Source organism: Nannospalax galili, unplaced genomic scaffold, assembly GCF_000622305.1.
Source record: "Nannospalax galili isolate Female #2095 unplaced genomic scaffold, S.galili_v1.0 scaffold716, whole genome shotgun sequence".
Classification (NCBI taxonomy): Eukaryota; Metazoa; Chordata; class Mammalia; order Rodentia; family Spalacidae; genus Nannospalax; species Nannospalax galili.
Genome location: NW_008339517.1, coordinates 4181264 through 4200995, shown reverse-complemented (window position 1 = coordinate 4200995; position 19732 = coordinate 4181264).

Sequence of the window (19732 nt, the reverse complement as noted above, 5' to 3'; positions counted from 1 at the left end):
TTGACTAGGTGTGAATCTTTGTAATCATCTCCATTTGTTACAAATGATGAGAAGTAAGAGTTATACTTATCTGTAGTAGATTTGCCTCTAAGGTCCATAAGCTCTCCAGCCATAGGTATTTGACTATGTGTGCACTACCAATGCCTACATTTGCTCCTGGCCACTGAAACCTAAGTACAATTAGACGGTTGTTGGTTTTCTTTGAGATAAAAGTCCCACTATTTCACATTAGCAATATTTTGCTAGAACAGTCGTTGTGGTTTGTAGATTTACAGAGAGTGGAACTATTGATTGTTTATCTCCCTTGACAGATTGCATAGCACCTTCTGAAATCAGGAGAGCTAGTCCTCATAGAGGAGGTTTCCAGGTCAGTTCAAGCTCAATTTCTCCAAGTTCTGTGTCAAAAGTATGTTGTATCTTCAACATTAATGTCTTACATTCCTGTTCTGGGAGGCCTGCTTAACCTATCTAGCATACATCCTTAAATAAAACTGACTCTCCCTCTCCAATAGCCTGCATTGTTTGGATGTCTCATTCCTCTGACTACAGTGCGAAGACAGGCTTCTAACACCCAGCAATGGGTTCTGTTAGACAGATAGTACACACTTCTTAGAGAAAGCATTTTCACCCCATGGGGTATAACTGCATTTGAAATATATGCATATATTATATATACATATATGTATTATAAATTATACTTATATAATAAGGCTTCATTGCATTTTTTTAATATCCTTGATGTTATTTGTCTCTCTTTCCCCTCTCTCTCTCTCTCTCTTCTCTCTGTGCTATGCTTTTTCCCTAACCCCAGTTAACTCCTCTCCATGTTCCTCCTTTAATAGGCCCGTGTCCTACTAACACCCTCTCTGAAGTATCAAAACCTTCTGTTAAGAAAATCTACTGTTCTTGTGGGTCTTGTACACTTAAACACAGGTTCTGTTTAAATAACTTTAAGGGTATCAAGATTCTTTGTGCATCCCCCATGTCCTCTCTTCACTCATGTCCTCATAACAGAGAGAATGGAGTAAAGCCACTCTTTTGGTTCATAACCAAGTATCTCATTATTTTATATAGAATAGAAATCCTGGTTATGAACATTTGCTGACTTTTTAGCTTTATTTTAGGTGTTACACATTTTAAAGATTTTTTATAATTTTATTGAATTTTTGAAAATTTCATTTAATATATTTTTATCATATTTAGATTCCCTCTCTAATCTCCACCTTTCTTATACCCCTCCCCATTAGACTTATATTAAAACCTATGGATTCAAATTTGTGTTCCCAAATGTCATTCGGTGTGACATCCACTGAAGCCTGGTTAACATATCTAGCATACTTCCTTAAATAAAACTGACTCTCCCTCTCCAAGCAGTTTTCAATTGTCAATAGTTCCTCAGCTAAGGCTGGGGCTCCTTAACCACTTCCCCACATCTATGCTGAGATTTTGTCTAACTCAAGCTTGTGTAGGTCCCGTGCATGCTGTTACTATTGCTGTGAGTTCATATGAGTAACTTCCCTACTGTCTGGAAAACTGTTTCCTTATGGTTGTCTACCACCGTTGGCTCTTGTGATCTTTCTTCTCCCTCTTCCAAAATGGTTGCCTAGACATGGGTGGCAGAAGTTTGATATAGGTGTCCTATTCAGGGATAAGTACACTGCAGTCTTATTTTCTACACTTTGGCCAGTTGTGGCTTTCTGGGTTAATCACTATCTGTTGCAAGAGGAATCCTCTCTGGTGAAAGTTAAGAGATGAATTAATATTCTTTCCACCCTCCGTTCTGCTGTTTTCTTTGAACCTTAGGTGTGGAGACTACATTGATGATGCGTCACTTAGAGGAGGACACCTCAGAGTTATTCTCTGTTTGATCACTTGTGGAACTTTGTAATACTCTCCATCTGTTGCAAAAAAAAGTTGCTTTGATGAGTGGTGAGAGGTACACTTGTCTGTAACTATATGGATTCTTATTTAAATTATAGTAAGAAACTATATTGGTCTAGAGAAGTGATAGAATTAGGCTTTTCTCTAGGGAATCCTAGTGAACAGGCCTTAAATCCCATTAGACATCTTTTGAGTACCCTCAAGATAAAAGTGGCACGAATGCACCAATAGGAATTATTTTCTGTGCTGTTCATTGTTATGGTTTGTTGCTTTACAGCTGGGTAGGATCATTGATTATTTTTCTCCCTTGACAGTTTGCATAGTGTATCTTCTGATAATATGAGTGCTGTTCTTCAGGGAAAGGAATTACAGATCAGTTTCAGCCTGATTGTTCAAAGTCCTATGTATGAAATATATCATCTTTTGAAGTAGGATCTTACCTTTTACTTCTGGAAGATAATCAAAGGCTGTGGCAATAGCCTGTGTTATTTTGGGTTTTTCTTGATCCACCCTGACCAACAAATCAAAGAGTAGTTTCCCTTATCTGTCACAGTGTTTTCTGTATATAGCCTTCAGCTATAAACTTGGACTCATACATTATATACCTATACATAGATACATATATAACATACAACACACAACAGATATATATATATATAATCACACAACACACACATATATCTATATCATCTATCATCTATCTATTATCTATCTATCATCTATCTATCATCTATCTATATATAATGTGTGTTTTTCAGTAGGCTTTTGAACTAATGTATTTCCCTCTGCTTTTTCATACCACCTGTTATTTATCTCTCATCTCCCTGTCCTTGTATAGCCCTCCCTACTCATTCCCCAGTTAAAATACTGGCCATTTTCCTCATTTGCCCTCTGGTAACACCTGTCCCCTACTATCCCCCTCTCTGGAGCTGCTTCTTCCCCTTTACCCCCACTAGTTGCTGGGTGGAAAATTTACTCTTTGGTGCTTAGGTGGAATACTTTGTCGATGTCTGTTAGGTTCAGCTGAGGTATTACATCATTTAATTCAGGTGTTTCTCTGTTTATTCTTTGTCCAGATGACCTGTGTATTATAGAAAGTGGGCTACTGCATTTACTTACTATTATTGAGATGGGGTTCATTTGTGTCTTGAAGTCCAGTAGTAATCATTTTGTGAAACTGTGTGCACTTGTGTTTGGTACATATATGTTAATACTTGTAATGTCTTTTTGGTTGATTTTTCCCTTGATAAGAATGAAGAAGCCTTCCTTATCTCTTCTGATTGATTTTAGTTTGAAGTCTGTTTTGTCAGATATCAGAATAGCAACACCTGGTTGTTTCTTAGTATCATTTGCTTGAAATATTTTTCCAAACTTTTGCCCTAAGGTGTTGATTATCCTTGAAGGTAAAATGAGTTTCTTATAGAAAAAAATATGGATTTTATTTCTTAATCCATCCAACTCATCTGTGTCTTTTGACTGGAGAGTTAAGGCCATTGATATTTAAATTTATTATTGAAAGATATGTATTGGTTACTGTCATTTTTCTTTCTTGGTTTGTTGTTGTTGTTGTTACTCTTAGTTGTAATTTGTTTTTCCCTAATTACCCCTTCATTTGTCTTCTTTCTTTATCATCTTGGATATGGTCATTCCTTTCTTCAGTCTTCTGTATTGCCTGAGTATTCTCCGTAGTACTGGTTCAGTAGACATGAACTCTTTCAGCCTATTTTTACTATGAGGGATTTTTATCTTTGACTACGGTAGATAGTTTTTCTGGGTAAAGTATTCTTGGTTGGCATCTATGATCACTTAGAACTTGAAATGATTTGCTCCAGGTTCTTCTGGAGTTTGCATTGAAAAGTCCATTGTAGGGACTAGGGAGATGGCTCAGCAGTTAAGAGCACTGGCTGCTCTTGTAGAGGACGAGGTTTGATTCCCAGCACTCACATGGCAGCTGAAAACCATCCTAACTCCAGTTCCAGGGGATCTGATGCCCTCTTCTGACCTCTGCAGGCATTTCACAAAACAGGTTCACTTATGTACATGCAGGCAATACTCTCATACACATAAAATAATTAAAAAGCCAACTATAATTCTGATGGGTTTTCCTTGATATGTGGCTTGGTTTTCTTTTGCATCTTTCAGCATTCTCTCTTTGTACATTTACTGGGTTTACTATAATATACTGTGGGGAGCTTCTGTTCAGGTCCTGTTTACTGTTCTGTATGTGTCTTATATGTGCATGAGTATATCTTTCCTTAATTTAGGAAATTTTCATCTATAATCTTACTGAAGATCTGTTCTGTGTCATTGACCTGAGGTTTTTCTCCTTTATACATATAATGCATAGATTTGGTCTTTTCATGGTGTCCCACATTTCTTTCATAATCTACTCCTGTTTTGTTTCTAATTTTTCATATTATTTGCTTGAGCAGTAAAATTCTCCCGCTTTACATTTGTTTCATTCTGCTCCTTAGACTTTCTTCTGTCCTTTCAAATTTTCTTACTAAGATTTCAGTTCCATTTTTACATCAGCTTGAGGTTTCTTCAATGTTTCCCTTTGTGAATTGTCTTTTCACATGCTGAATTGTCTTTGCCATTTCATTCAGCTGTATATATGGGATTTTTCAACTTCAGCCAGTAGTTTATTCCTATAATCTTTGAGTTCTTTGAGGTGTTTTTGTGTAGTATAAAATATTTGAGTTATTTACCATATTTGTGATTGTTCTTTTAAGTTTTGTATCCTGGGGTTCTTCTGAGTTGTTCTCATTGTAGAGCCCTTCTATAGGATTGGTGGGATTTGTTGTGAACCTCTTGGGTTTTCAGATTATTTCTGTGTTTTCAGTGTGATCTGAGCATATAGACTTCTTTTGTGCATTGTATGTACAATATGAAGTTCTGCCTTTGTCTAGTTGAAGTGTGGTTCTGTATTTATTGTTGCTGTAGCTTGGTTGCTTTCTGATAAGGTGTGCATAAGTGCTTAATAAGTGCTTCAGGCTCTAACTTTGGATTTTTTATTGGAGAGACATGATTGTTTCAGGCTGGTCTGTTGTGCAAGGTAAGAAATCAATGTTTGGATTGTGAGTGTAGAGATGGAGATGGGGTGCACTGGTTCTAGCTAGCTGACCAGGGGAGTCTGGAGATGGATCAGAGCTTTCTAGGTCTAGTTCCAGTGCCAGAAGATGACAACTGAATGGCCAGATATCTGTTAAGCTGAGTAGGATGTTCTGGAGCCCATCTGCAGCTGGCTCCTGTCCAGGCTAGACAGAATCTCGGGAGAACAAGTCTAGAACTGGAGCAGAAAGATGACAATCGAGTGGGCAGATTTTGACTAGCTAAAATAGCGTACTTTTATTTTTCATATCACTTTAAGTAGCAGTAAATTTTCTAGAAACATAATTATGAAATAGTGGAATGATATTTTAGATAAGAAACTCTGATGAGGTCAGGAGTTTGGCACAATTACCTTCGTGTCTGGTCCTAGCAACATTATTCTGTGTTCTGAGTGTTCAGCTAATGTCAGCTATGTTGAAATGAAATGTGTTCTTCTTCCTTGATAGAGCTCAGATACTCATCAGAGAAGCCTGTTCTCTATTAAGTGGATATTTGATTTCGTGTAATATCCCTCATGTGAAGCATGTTCCAATGCAAATTCAGAAACTCAGTAAACAAAGATGGCAACCAAGCCCTCCGCCTGCCTGTGCCACCATGCTTGTAATATTTACATGTAGACTTTCTTTCCAGATCTATGGATCAAATGGCATTTGATCACAACCTTACTGACATTTCATTGTATGATGAGAAATCAGCTGGAAATTTTCCAACTTCAGAGCTTTTTCAAGAAAAGAAAACTCCAAGCTCTTTATTTTGAGCTTGTTTTAGATGTAAAAAATGCATTCACATCCACGTTTTCCTGAAATTCTTAGCACTCTTCTGCAGATGGTACCATATGGTTTATTTTCTAAACTCTTTCTTGTTTAGTTAAGGTGTTATTTATTAAATGTGAAATATAGTAATTACTATTTGTGATCTTAAATGGCAAATATTAAAGCAAATATTTTGTATTTTAGAAAGAGGGAGTGTATTGACATCTACATTTGAAAATATAGAGAGTAAAAGAATAGAAAAAACAATGTCTCCTTATGCATGTCTCTCACTGATTCTTCTTTTTCTCTTGTTGAAGCATTCCAATCCTTCTGTCAACCTCTGTTGAAGTGTCTGTCCCTGTCAATTGTCTATCACTGCTTAATGCCGTCCTTTAAAAACTAGCACATTTTCTGAGTGACACTGTAACTTCAATCAAGATGCATTTCTGCCAAAGTGGAAATTATTTTTGAAAACTTCCTCATCTTCTCTAGGCTCTTTCAGGACTTAATTGCCTAGACTGTCACTTGATCTATACACTTCCTGCATGTGGTTCTATTTGAGAAAAAGATTGGGTGAGGATAAGGTACATTTCTTTCATAAGACAGTTGCAAAAATTGTAGTCTTGTTTGGCACACATTATGGGACATTGAGACAAGATAATAAATGGTCTAGTGAATTGTTTTAATACTGCATCCTTCTGAGGGATAAGATACAGAATCCCATGCTTCTTACTGTACAGATACTGAAGTTAAATGGATCTGCAGACATGGGTTTTCCTTTTCTCTACTCTACAAACCCAACAGGTCACATCAACTTTGAAAACCCAGAGTACCATTTTGCAACATTGATAACCAAAATGTATAAACCATAAGTCCATTGTGCTGATTAAATATAACTTTACTTCATAATTCAAACCTTGCATGCATTAAATCAATGCTCACTTTCACTCTATTGGTGTCCATCTCTGGGAAACACAAAAAGGTATTCTTATGGAGACCAAATCATGAACTGTGAGTACACGTTATTAGTGTGGTGAAAAGCATCCTGACTCCCTATCAAATCCTGGTTTGAAATATTCTGTTCATATATATCCTTATTAAACAACAGGTGTCACCTTTTGTTTGGTTTGTCTCTGTCATTCCTTCTTTTTTCTTTCCTTCTCTGAGCCATCCCTCCCTCTTTCCTCCCTCTCTCCCTTTTTCCCTTCCTTGCTTCTAGGAAGGTACCTTGAATAATAGGAACAGAGAAATGACATAAACAGTATATGGATTAGTATTTATGTTCTACAGACAATATGATATGCAGAGAGGTTTAGAACTTATCCAAGTCAAGCCACCTAGAAAACGCATGAGCTGAGGGTATCAGTCCTTTGAGGTCCTTGTCTGCCCCAAGCTGCTCTGCAGCCATACTTCACAGACATTCTATTAGCTTCCCTGATGGAATGGCCCTAAACCTGCACTTTTGTTTCCCTCCTAAAGAAGGCCTGATTCCAAGTCTAAGAGTAGCTGTTAACATTCTCATACAAGGTCCTTTTAAAACGTATCAATGACTTTGAGATTAATTTCTTTTAAAGCAAACTAGCTTTTCTCTGATGCTATGAAGAGGAAAATAGTCTTGCCCAAGGTCGATAAAGTATTGAAAAGTGAGGTTAATAATAAAAACAGAATTAGAAGCAGTTTCGGTGGTGATATGTCATGTGCAAGCCTATAAAACAAATAGCAATTATCACATTAGAAAAATGAGTCTGTTCGAATGGGAGCTGTGGCTGACAACTCCATCTCTGCTCCCCTCTCTTCTTCCTCGCTCACTTTGTATCTCTTTTCAAATAAATCAATATATGATACTTCCAACTCGTGTGCTTAAAGTGAAAGCCATTTTGTTCTATAAAAATTCAATAACTACAGATAAAACAATGCCGTTAGAAAAGATCCTCCCTACATACTGGCTTAACATACTAGCAAATATTTTCCCTAATGTACTTTGTATACGAAACAAATATTATTTCTTAAGTCTGATGTCTATGATAAAATAATAATTCACAAGAAATACTGTCAAGTATTATCTATGACATTCCACATTCACACTGTTCTACATTCTTTATATTTTTATATATTTATGTTGCCTTTGTGACTCATTATGATAACCATATAAGTGAATTATGTTATTGCCATTTTACAGATCAGTAGTGGGAGATTGACAAGGTTTTATAACACGGCAAGTTCAACAGCACTGAAAACAAAGTTTTAGCCTTTGTTTTCTGGGATACCGCATCTTAACCCTATGTGCTTATTACTTCCCTAAATTCATGAACAGATATACAGATATGAATGATATGATGGTCACGCCAAAGGCAGGTCATCATCAGTCATTACAAAGCCCCTGTGGAGGCAACTTCCCTGAATTTTTTTTTTGCATTGTCACTGTCCTGGATAGCGTTTGTTATCAACTTGACACACCTGGGTAGAGGGGGCCTCAATTAGGGAATTGCTTCCATTGGACTGGCCTATGATAATGTTTGTGGGACATTTTCTTCATTACTGAGTGATGTTCCAGGGCCCAGCTCACTGTGGGCAGTGACACCCCTGGGCATTTGGTCCTTTTTGTATAAGAAAACAGATTGAGCACAAGCTGGGGGAGCAAGCCAGTAAGGAGCTACCCTCCATGGTCTGTGCTCCAGGTTCCTGCCCTGAGTTCCTGCCTTGGCTTCCCTTGATCGACTGTAGTTGTAAGTCAAACAAACCCTGTCCTCCTACATTGGTGTTGGTCAGAGTATTTTGTCACAGCACTAGAGAAGCTAAGACAATCACACAAGCATGTATGTCAGTGTAGCAATTTTGTTCGCATCTGTCATTTCTCTGAAGTACAGACATCTGACTGTAACATGAGCCCACTGAATGCATATATATTTCGCTCCAGAGGTGAAAGGCAATGGTATCTTCCTATCTGTCACAGTGGGATTATAGTTTTCCAAGTAGAGACTACTCTTTCCAAGCCTTTCGCTTCTGGATACACTAGACAGCACTAGGCAACCCCTGGCGAGTGTCATCTGTAATATGAATGAAAGCATTTCTGTGAATAGTGGAGTTCTAGCAATGGTTCCAGGATGACGAAATGCTATGTGATCAGTCAAAGAGAAATGACTGGCTAGGACTCAGAGATAAGTTCACCATAAAATGCGGTGGCTGGACTGAATTCTTTCTATAGGGCAAATGGCTTGGCATCTAGAAGAATGAGAGATGGGGGTTTCTGGACTCTTTATGAAAGCATAGATCTGCATTCATTTGCAGTTATTAAAGCATTATTGTTTATCTGGGACTATCTGGAGGGTGATGGAGAATTACACCTGGAGTCTACTTGTGTGATAGGCTGAATTTCTAAAAAAGCGTTTGGGGAATGTTCTCTGGTCTAGAGACATGGCCTTCAAAGGGCAGCATCCAGACCAACAGCATCAGCATAACTTGGGTACCACTTCAAAGTAAATTCTTACATCGCATTTAAGACTCACCAAATTAGAAACCCTGGGAATCAGACTCAAGACTACACCTGGAGTCTACTTGTGTGATAGGCTGAATTTCTAAAAAAGCGTTTGGGGAATGTTCTCTGGTCTAGAGACATGGCCTTCAAAGGGCAGCATCCAGACCAACAGCATCAGCATAACTTGGGTACCACTTCAAAATAAATTCTTACATCTCATTTAAGACTCACCAAATTAGAAACCCTGGGAATCAGACTCAAGACTTTGTGTTTATATAGCACTGCCAGGTGGTATCTATGCACACATCCAAGAATTAAATGTCTTCACAATGCTTTTCTAGTACAAGCACATTTTTAAGTAGCTTGAGGATGTTTGATATTAATGGCAATTAGATAGAAATGTTTGGAGATATCTCAGAGCATATTGACTGATTTAATGATTGATTTTGTTGCTTTATCATTTGTTCACTGAATGAATTTAATGAGCAGAGTCAAGACAAAAGTTAAAGGTGATGTCCCTATGGATTCAATAATGTTGTACTCATATCCAAAATATTTCTTCTCTCTGAAGCTTTACCTCTGAATGTCTCTCAACCACCACTCATTATACTAAAAGAGATGTAAATGCCTAGTTTGACTTTTTTATTTCAGGTTATATATAAGAATAATTTTTTGCACAACCCTCTGGTAGATATGAGGTAAATATTCCCTCTCATGTTCATGTTAGAGAACTGAGCCACAGATATTTTATTTCTTTAAGTCACTCATAACTGGGGTGAACCAAAGATTTGACCTTCAACTTTTTGCCTTCGGGGCCTCTGCTTTCAGCCTTTACAACAAACCATACCACAGCAGGTACTCAGCTCACTTTCCTTGCATTTCTTATCCAAAACTAAGAGTCATTTCTCTTCCTACAGGCTTGCATGTTCTGTTACAGAATACTATCAAGCTGACTCATTGTCTTCATACCATCACTTTGCAGGAGCTTATCACTTATGTTTTTATTCACAGAGACACAGAGATGGAAAGAGGAGAGGGACATTTCAAAAAGAGAGAAAAGAGAAGAAAAGGTGTGATTCCATAAAAAAACAGAGAGGGTATCTGGATTTCAAGTGCAGGAAAAATTAGAAATTTGATAGCATTCTGTTCACTGTACAATGCTCTTAATCTTTTATTTCTCTCCTCATCATATTTCTTTTTATTATTTATTTTTGTTGTCTTACAGACTACCATCACCACAAGATGCAACTCAGAAATACCTTACAGTAAGTAGCAAAATGTGACTTTATTTTAAAAGCACATCTCATTTTGGTAAGGCTTTTACTAGTCCCTTGACAGTAGTGAACATGGCACAACGTAGTTCCCTTGGAGCATCCTTTTTCAGGTGGGCTACAGGAGACTTCTGGCACTCTTTCAGTGAAGGACTAGAGCTAGGCTCCAAAGAATTATTCTGAGTCTTATCTGAAAAAATTCCTCTAAAAAGAAGAAAAATAAATGTTCTAAGAAAAAAATATTAACTTGCTGAGTGTTCACAATGTGCCATGCACCCTCTTATGCAGCTGCTACACAGAATCTAGGTTCATCATCTTGAAACAGGATAAGGAATAACTGTTATTGTTTCCATCCACCTCAAGTCAAGTAATTTTTCCAAGGCCATTCACTAAGTGAAAGAAGTAGAATGCAAACCAGGGACTTTGCCTTCAACTCTGAATCTTTTAGCTTCTACACTGTAGAGACTCCTTGAATATTGTTTTCTATAAAATTTTGTGTGATTTTATAGTTTCCTTTCAATTAATTCGCAAAAGTTTTATGCATATATTATGCTACAGACTTGTGAAAGTGCTGGGAACAGTGTACAGGGGAAATTTGTGATTACTTTGTATCTTTAAGGAATTTATAACATTACATTTAATGTACTAAATTTTTTTTCTCTCATATTTCAGTCAAAATGTGAGTCATAGTTGATGATGGATATCCATGTTAAATGAACGTGTGTATATATATATCTATATATGGGGGGGAGGAAAGTCTATATGAAATAAGGCAACCTAGGACCAGTGGACATAAAATCATCTGCTGATGAAACATTGGGTCATACTGTTTCCAGCACAGGATTTGTCCCTCTAAATCCAGTGGACTTCTCTTCCTTAGCAAAGGAATTTCTGACATAGTCATAGGACAAAAATACAAACTGCAGTTTTCCTCTCTTCTGTAGAAAGGTGCTTTGATTTAAATGAACGCATATGTCCAAAATGTGTACACTGGAACTTTGACCCCAAGGTGATGTTATTTAGAGGTGAATTTGGTAGGGTATAATGAGGTCTTGAGGGCTCCACTTTTGTGAATTAAATTAATACTGTCATAGAAGACTTTGAGCAAATATGCTTGCGCCTTTTATCTCTATGAAATTTTATCTGCTCTCTGCTCCATATGGATGCACCATTCTCCTGTCTACCTTCCTCTGTGTGAGGACATAATAACTTCAGCACAGTGGAGGAACAGATCATCCTTGTACCAGACATTGATTCTGCCAGTGCCCTCATCTTAGACTTTCCAGCATTTGTGATTTTGGCTGATAAATTTCTAATGCTTGCAAATTATCTATGCTAAGACATTTTTTATATTAGTAACTAAGAAATGACATATGGCCAGGCAACCACTTTCAGTGAACTTAAAAGGAAATTTAGTTTCAATTGTATAGGTTTCATTGTAGATGTGTCACTTATGGTGGGGCATTTCACAGACATTTAATCTCTTCGTGTGATGAGTTATAGTTGTAGAACACTGTTATAGTCTCCATCTGTTGCAAAAGAAGCTTCTTTGATGAGTGGTGACTGGCATACTTATCTGTAATTATAAGGATCCATATTTAGCACATAGTAAGAAATTACATGTGTCTATCACATGCCCAACTATGTGTTTTGGCTATATTTACAGTACTACAAATGAGTTCCCTCCCACTGAGTGGGCTTTAAGTCTAATTACGTAGCTGTTGATTATCTCCAAGATAAAAGTGCCATATTGCCCCAACATAGTTTGCTGTGCTGGTCATTTTTGTGGATATTATGCCTTAAATCTGGGGTTGGGCCATCAATTGATGTTGGGGAAGGGGATATAAAGACATACGATGTTGTATACGAAATACACAATAAGTCAATAAAAATATACAGAAGTCCGGGTGTGGTGGCGCACACCTTTAATCCCAGCACTCTGGAGGCAGAGGCAGGCAGTGCTCTATGAGTTCAAGGCTGGCCTGTTCTACAGGAAGACCTTGTCACAAAGGAAAAAAATATATATATATATACATACACATAAATATACACACACAGAAAAAGAAATGTATTTTAAGCTCAATTTCAACCAAATGTCTTTATGCAAAGAAAGTGGACTCTTGCTGTTCTTTCCTCACTACTGTTTTCTGAAATGCAGCAATGATGGAGCACATGGACCATATTTAACTTGAGGCAATGCATTAAGAATTCAAAGGCAACGAACAGTCTAGAAGGACACAAATCTTGTGAGGTTCTCTAATCTCCTTTAGCTACTTATATTTTCTTTAAACTATCATTATTTAGATTTTTCTGCCATGATTCATTCTAATCTTAATGATTCACTACTTGGAAATAAATGGGTATTATAAGGAGACATGTAAGGGACTGTATACCTTAAATATGACTTGGACATAAGTGGATACCTAAAAGGGAGAGAGAGAATCTTCAAGAGAGAAGTTTTCTCATTTCTAAAATGAGAGAATTCATTCAAGAGCCAAATTATTCTTCCAGGATTCAGCATATATATATTTGTATATTCTTCATTAATGAATTTAGATTTATAAGTACATCTACCAAATTAATTGCTTAAATATTTATTGAGTACCCAATGCAGCAGATGCTCTCCTTGTGCTCAGTAGAAACTTGCTGACCTCATAAGCTAACACCAGTCTACCTCTGCAATCTCAAATCTTGCTACCAGGATGCCTCATATTATATGGTTTTAACTGTATTAGAAAAGTGTTTTTGAACACACATCATGCCCCATGTGAACTCTGCATTTTATTAAATGCCCAAAATTTCTTTGCTTTCCCTTCCCTCTGGTCCCCTGCTCCTTCCTTTCTGTCCTCCTCATCACTTTCTGTCCCCTCCTCATTCCTTCCTTCCCTTTAGGGATATTTCAGATGGCACTATGAAAGGTAAGTGTCCATTCATGTTCCAACACTGTTGCCTAGTACAAAGCGGAGAGTCAGAATCCAGATAGGTGTAGAGAGAGCATATTAAAGGAAAGAGGCTACCTTGATGTGCCAGAAAGCAAGTAGAGACTAACAGGATTCCAACAAGACCTAAAAGCTACCTCTCACCTCCTTCTCACTGTCTAAATCTCAAAATCTGAGAGTCAAAATAGTTAAAGATATGAGTAATTTGTAATTTATCGAATCATGTGTGAAACCACAAATCCATATTCTCACTTGAGTGAATAAATAATTTATTTATGCCATTGCAAGTAAATACCAAGCAGTGATGGAAAAATCAAAGTTGAGCATTATGGGACAAAATACAAAGGGAAGGGGCTGGAGAGATGGCTGGGCAGCTAAATGCACTGGCTGCTCTTGCAGAGAACCCAGGTTTGGCCCCCAGCATCCACATAGTGGGTGTCAACAGTTTGTAGCTCCAGTTCCAGGGGATTCGATGTCCTCTTCTGTCCTCTGTGGGCATTGCACAACATGGCTGCACTTACATACGTTCAGGCAGTACACTCATGCACATAAAATAAAAGCAATACGTAAAATATTTTTTTAAGATACAAAGGGAGGATTGGGGTTTGTAGTTCTCTTGCCAAAAGTGCATAGCCTGTGTCTCATTGCCAGAAGTTGTCAGGTAAACCCATACTGAAGGGAATTCCCCAATGAAACAGGCTTGTGGACCTTAAAAATTGTCAGGACATAAAAAGCATGGCTAAACTGAAGAAGTCTCATTCAGGGAGAGTGAGTTCATACTAGAACTAAATCCGAGATTCATTGCTTTTGATAAAAGATGATCTAAATTCTAGCAACAAATCTATAAGTCTGAAGACTGAATGATCATGTTCCCTCCATATCGATAAGTTCCGTGCCTGTTGAGTCACCCGGTTGATCCAATTACTTTACATGCATGTATGGAAATATCACAATAAACTTGCTTACTATGTGTAATTAGTACATGCTAGTAAAAATTTAATAAGTGAATTATTACACAAATTTAAAATACTGTCAAAATTAAATTACATCTCTTCTAAATACATACAGATAATTTTTTATTTCCTAACCTGCACATATTGACATAGTGTATATATTCAGTATATTGTAAGTAATATAGAGACCATTTGAAATGTACATAGGGATACTGTAGGATATGTAGTCATCAGTACAAATACAGCCCACATTATACGAGGGATTTGGGCTTCCTCTGATCTTGGTCTGTGCAGGGGTATTGGAACCAATACTCAGTAGATTCTGAGGGATGACTGTGTGAATGCATCATCATGATTGTAGAAAAATGGCCTTGCTGTATGGAAAAGTGATACACTGCAAGGAGCCACCAGGCCCGCAGTTTGCTCACATGTGTTTTCGGAGCAAGTTTACAACCCAGAAAACGTCTTTAAACTTTTCTGTAAGCTTCATATTATTTTTAAATAAAGAGAAAAAAAAAACAGTTACATTGTCCTATTATTTTATTTCTTTCTTTTTCAGTCACTACTGGCTCTGACCTTCCACCTTTAAACTTTTCTGTAAGCTTCATATTATTTTTAAATAAAGAGAAAAAAAAACAGTTACATTGTACTATTATTTTATTTCTTTCTTTTTCAGTCACTACTGGCTCTGACATTCCACCTGCTTCAGTTCAGTGACCTGAAGCAAAGTCTTGTGACTGAGAGCATACAACCTAACCTCTGGACAGGATGGGCTTTAGTCTAAGATCTGCTGCACGTGACATTTTCTAGATTACTCTTAGCAAATTATTTACTTCCTTGTGCTCAGTGAACTCCTCTAAGCGAAAAACCAACAGAGGCATTATTGTTTAGGGTTCTTATGAGAATGATATATACAGCATATAAAAATTACAGAGAGAGTTTGAGACAGAAAACATTAAATATGTATTAGATCCTCTTCCTGACTATGTCCTCGTGTGTACTCGGGCCCTCCCAGCCACTTTGCTGTTGCTGACAAAATTCATGACCAGCAAGGCACCCTTCAGACATACCACATCACTCCACCTCCTTGGATGTGACTATTCCCATCTGCCCCAAGCTTTAAGAATCCCAGGAAGAATAGCGAGGCACCTAGTAACCACAGAGTCTTTCTCAGTGCAGAACTCATTTGACCCTCACAAGCTCCCAGGGAGGTACTATTGTGCCCATTTACAGGGCAGAAAAAAAATTCTAAGAAGGGAAAGAATGTCTCCAGTTCATTCAACAAATAAGTGACACAGCCTTGAGACAATTCTTCTGGTTTGGGTAGTGTGTTCCCTTCAGCACACTGTTTATCTTTGCTTAACTGTCATTTCTAATTACTGTAAGCATGACATGTATGCTATTATATGAAGGGGAAAGAGACAGAGAGACTGTAATCTGTTAATTTTTCTTAACTATAGAAGCATTCAGAATTTGAGTGATGCAGGTAATAGGGGTCTACCTGTACCCTAGATATAAACTTGAAATCTAAGATCCGTACCCCATCTCTATTTCTCTTAGAAAGCTGTGAGCAGTGGTTGGTATTGAGGAGCTTAGTCTCCTCATGGTGGGAGAATTTTGGTGAGTCATCAGATATGGTACCACGGTAACAGAGAACACGAGTACCAGAGCAATTACTTTCACAGACTATCTAATAACAGGTAAGACTAGCTGAATTGTCTTCATAAATTACATTTCAAGCAAATGTCTGCTGTCTGCCAGAGAAATTATTCCCTTGAAGTCATAGGAATCTGAATCAGCAAATGTCCATGTCCTGTTCTTTATGCTACATAAGTCAGACACATATCCATAGGAAGAGAGAGAGACATATTTTTGAAAATAAACAAATATACCTTGGCCCAAGATAATAATAGAGTCCTTTTAAGCTATGTGAAGAATCATACCTTTCTTCCTTATCATACATGTTTTAATTAAATCTTTGGGCACTTTCAAAATAGTAATGAATTGAAGAAAATATTTTCAGTCCCTTATAAGACTGGTTTTCCTTTTATGGGCATACTTGACAAATACTTGCTGTCATCCCCTAGCCCTCTTGTGCATTTGAAATCTATATATTACAAAGCTCTGTGACAGAAGAAAGACACATCTACACCTAGAGACTGAGAAATCCATCAGTTCTTCATAGTCAGTTTCATAGCCTGTACAACAGGATACTAACAGGGATTTCCTTGCTGCCTCAGAACATCAGGTCAAACCCTAAGCAGTGAACAAATATCCTACACTAAGTAAACGGGGGATATTACACCATTAATGTAGGACTCCTGTGAACACTACGGCTTGTTCTGGGTCTCGGGGCCTGATGAAGGCTAACCTCCATGTTATGGTTAATAGAACCGCAGAGAATAAGAACATGCACACATCAGCAATTCATTCAGCAAATAAATGGCACAGCTTCGAGACAATTCTTCTGGTATGAGTTGTGCATTTCCTTCAGTATTTAGCACTAGCAATGGACTTATTATCTCTTCTATGAATCTAGGTAAATTTAACCAAAACATGAAAGAAAAGCTTAAAGAGGACAACTTCTGTTGGAGAGTAGAGTGGCAGGCCTAGAGGCTAGATGCTACCTAACAGAGAAATGGAAGTAGAGCTTCGGAAATTCACAGAATTAGCCATCACAGGTACAGGAGTTCATGCACATGAAGAATGAAATGGAAATTCATCAGGCCAGTGGGAGAGTGTTGTAGTGCGTGCCTCAGACAGTGAAAGGGGCATGGCTAGGCTAGATGTTAGGTTTATAATAAACAGCACATTTAAAACCAAGGAAATGGTGGTAAGAGTGACTCTAAGACAAGGAATCTCCCCATGCTTTGGCTTCTTGTGTCTTGCCTTGAGTGTGAATCTGAGAAGACTCAGAGCAGTGAATCAATTAGGAGAGAAGGAGCTGAAACTCAAAGGAGCCGTGGAAGCATGTCTCAGACTCCATCTACTGTTGGATGAAATGATTATCTCTAAAGGGATTTCTCGCTGGTACAGTACAAATCACACATGTACAGGCTATGGATTTGATGCCAAGCACTAAATAAAAATTTTTTTAAAGAAAAATAAGAAGCTGTGTTGTGGTATCAAAAATATGTTCAGCTGATTTAAAAATGTAAGATTTTTCTATAATTCTACCGAATTTGGAATGGTAAGATGGCCCAGTGTTAAAGGATGCTGCCAAAGTTGACAACCTGAGTTCAATCTCCAGAACACATATACTTTGACTTTCACATGGACACACACACGCACACACACGCACACACACACACACACACACAGATACACACACAATAAGCAGTTTAAATTTTTGTTTCTACTGAATTATACATGCATGTATTTATAATTGAGTCTGCTTTACTATCAAAAATACTATCAGAAAAATCAATGTGGTATATTAAATTCAGTGCCCATGACTGAATGAAGCAAATAGGAAAATATGTTCAAAGGACAGTAGCATAAATTAATAAATATAGGTTTTAATTTAACCCTCCTCCTCTTCCATCATTTATCTCTTTAATTCTCTGTGTATTAATTTGCTTGAGATTTCATAAAATCTACTGTAGACTGGGTAGCATAAACAATCAAAATTTACTTGCTGCTGGTAATAACGGACTCTAAAAATCCAAAGAGAATGTATCGACTTGATTGATTTCCTCTCAGGTCTTTCCCCTGGGTTTGCAGAGGGCGCCCTCCTCCTGGCTTTGCACCATCTTTCCTCATGAACATCAATTATTGTAATTCTTGTGAGACCAAATTTCCTTTTCTTATAAGGACTACAGGAAAATTAGTCAAAGACTCAGGATCTTGGCACCCTTTTAGCTTATCAAACTCCTTAAATGCCCTATGCCTAAATATAATTACACTCTGGCAGTACTGAGGCTTTGGTCTTAACATATGAACTTGAGAGAGACAAGTCATAAAAGACCTTTTACTATATTTTGTACTAGCGTTTCCTACATGCTTTATTAAGAACAGAAGAACATCAGCATCTGTAATACTTTCTGTGAACATTGGCCACTTGCTTTGCATACACTATGCTTATTCAAAGCTCACATAGTTAGGTAGATAATCATTACACTGTCAGTAGAAAGAAATACAGCGGCAGAGAAGTTAGGTAAAATTTACATAGTTTCCTAGCTAAGAACAATTCAGTGGGAATTCTAATACAGATAGTAAGGTCCAAACTAGCTCGCTCACATTTACTATCCCATTCATCACTGACTGTACATACATGGTAATCTATCTCATTATCTGGGCTTTACAAATACCTCAGTGATAAGAGATTTCTAGCTGAGGTCATGTGTTCATAGATCAACTGTTCTTATACTTGGTGTGGTTATATACAAAACCACTTAAGAATAAACCACACATACTCATACATATAATTATGAATGCATGCATCTTTAAACATATGGTGATATATATGTATATATGTATATATTTATACAGAAGAGTTAGCTGTTTTTTAAAGTGACTAGATTATTTTCATAGTGTGGAAATTGGTCTTTTTAGTGAATTCTGTTATTGCTTTTTAACTGAATCACTAAAAGAATGAATGAAGCCATTTTAGAACATTTATGGAGACTTTTCTTTATGCTGGGATATTTGAATAAAATTTATATTGCTTCACTCTCTCTGCAACTTTCAGATGATCAGAGTTTTATTGATTAAAAAAAAGTGATTTTCAGAGCTGGGCATGGTGGTACCCAATATTAATCCCAGCTCTGGCAAGGATGGGGAAGAAGGGTCATGAGTTCAAATAAAGCCCATACAAACAACGAAATCTTGTCTCACAAAAGAAATAAGGGAATGGAGGCTGCAGGAGCCAGATTCACAAAGCAATTAAGTAACTAGTGTCTCCACTACCTACCTGTATGATATTAGCAGTCTTTTATAAAGTCTAAAATAGTCTGATTAAAAAATTTGATTCCTAACAGAGTGGTCAAGGTTTTCCAGTGTTCCTGAAAAACTGTCCTAATCATCTCTTGGGAAAATACAGAACAGTGAGAACTCAGAACTCAAAGGGACTGCCATGCTAAATAAGCGAGCAGAAATATTTTGCTTGCATGTGTTCCTTCCAAATCATTATTTCAAATATTAACAATTGGAGATATTAAGACTAGTCTCTTACTACCAACAAGCCCCATCAAAAAATCCCAGCCCTAGCTTGGCAACTGATAACTGCTGGAAAAGGGAGTAACGTTTTTCTTTAAGTTTCTTTAAGGGTGTAATTCTGGTTAAGGTGACCAGGCTCCAGCAGAGGGACCTACACTCAAGAATATTTGGAGAAGACAAATTAGACTCAATA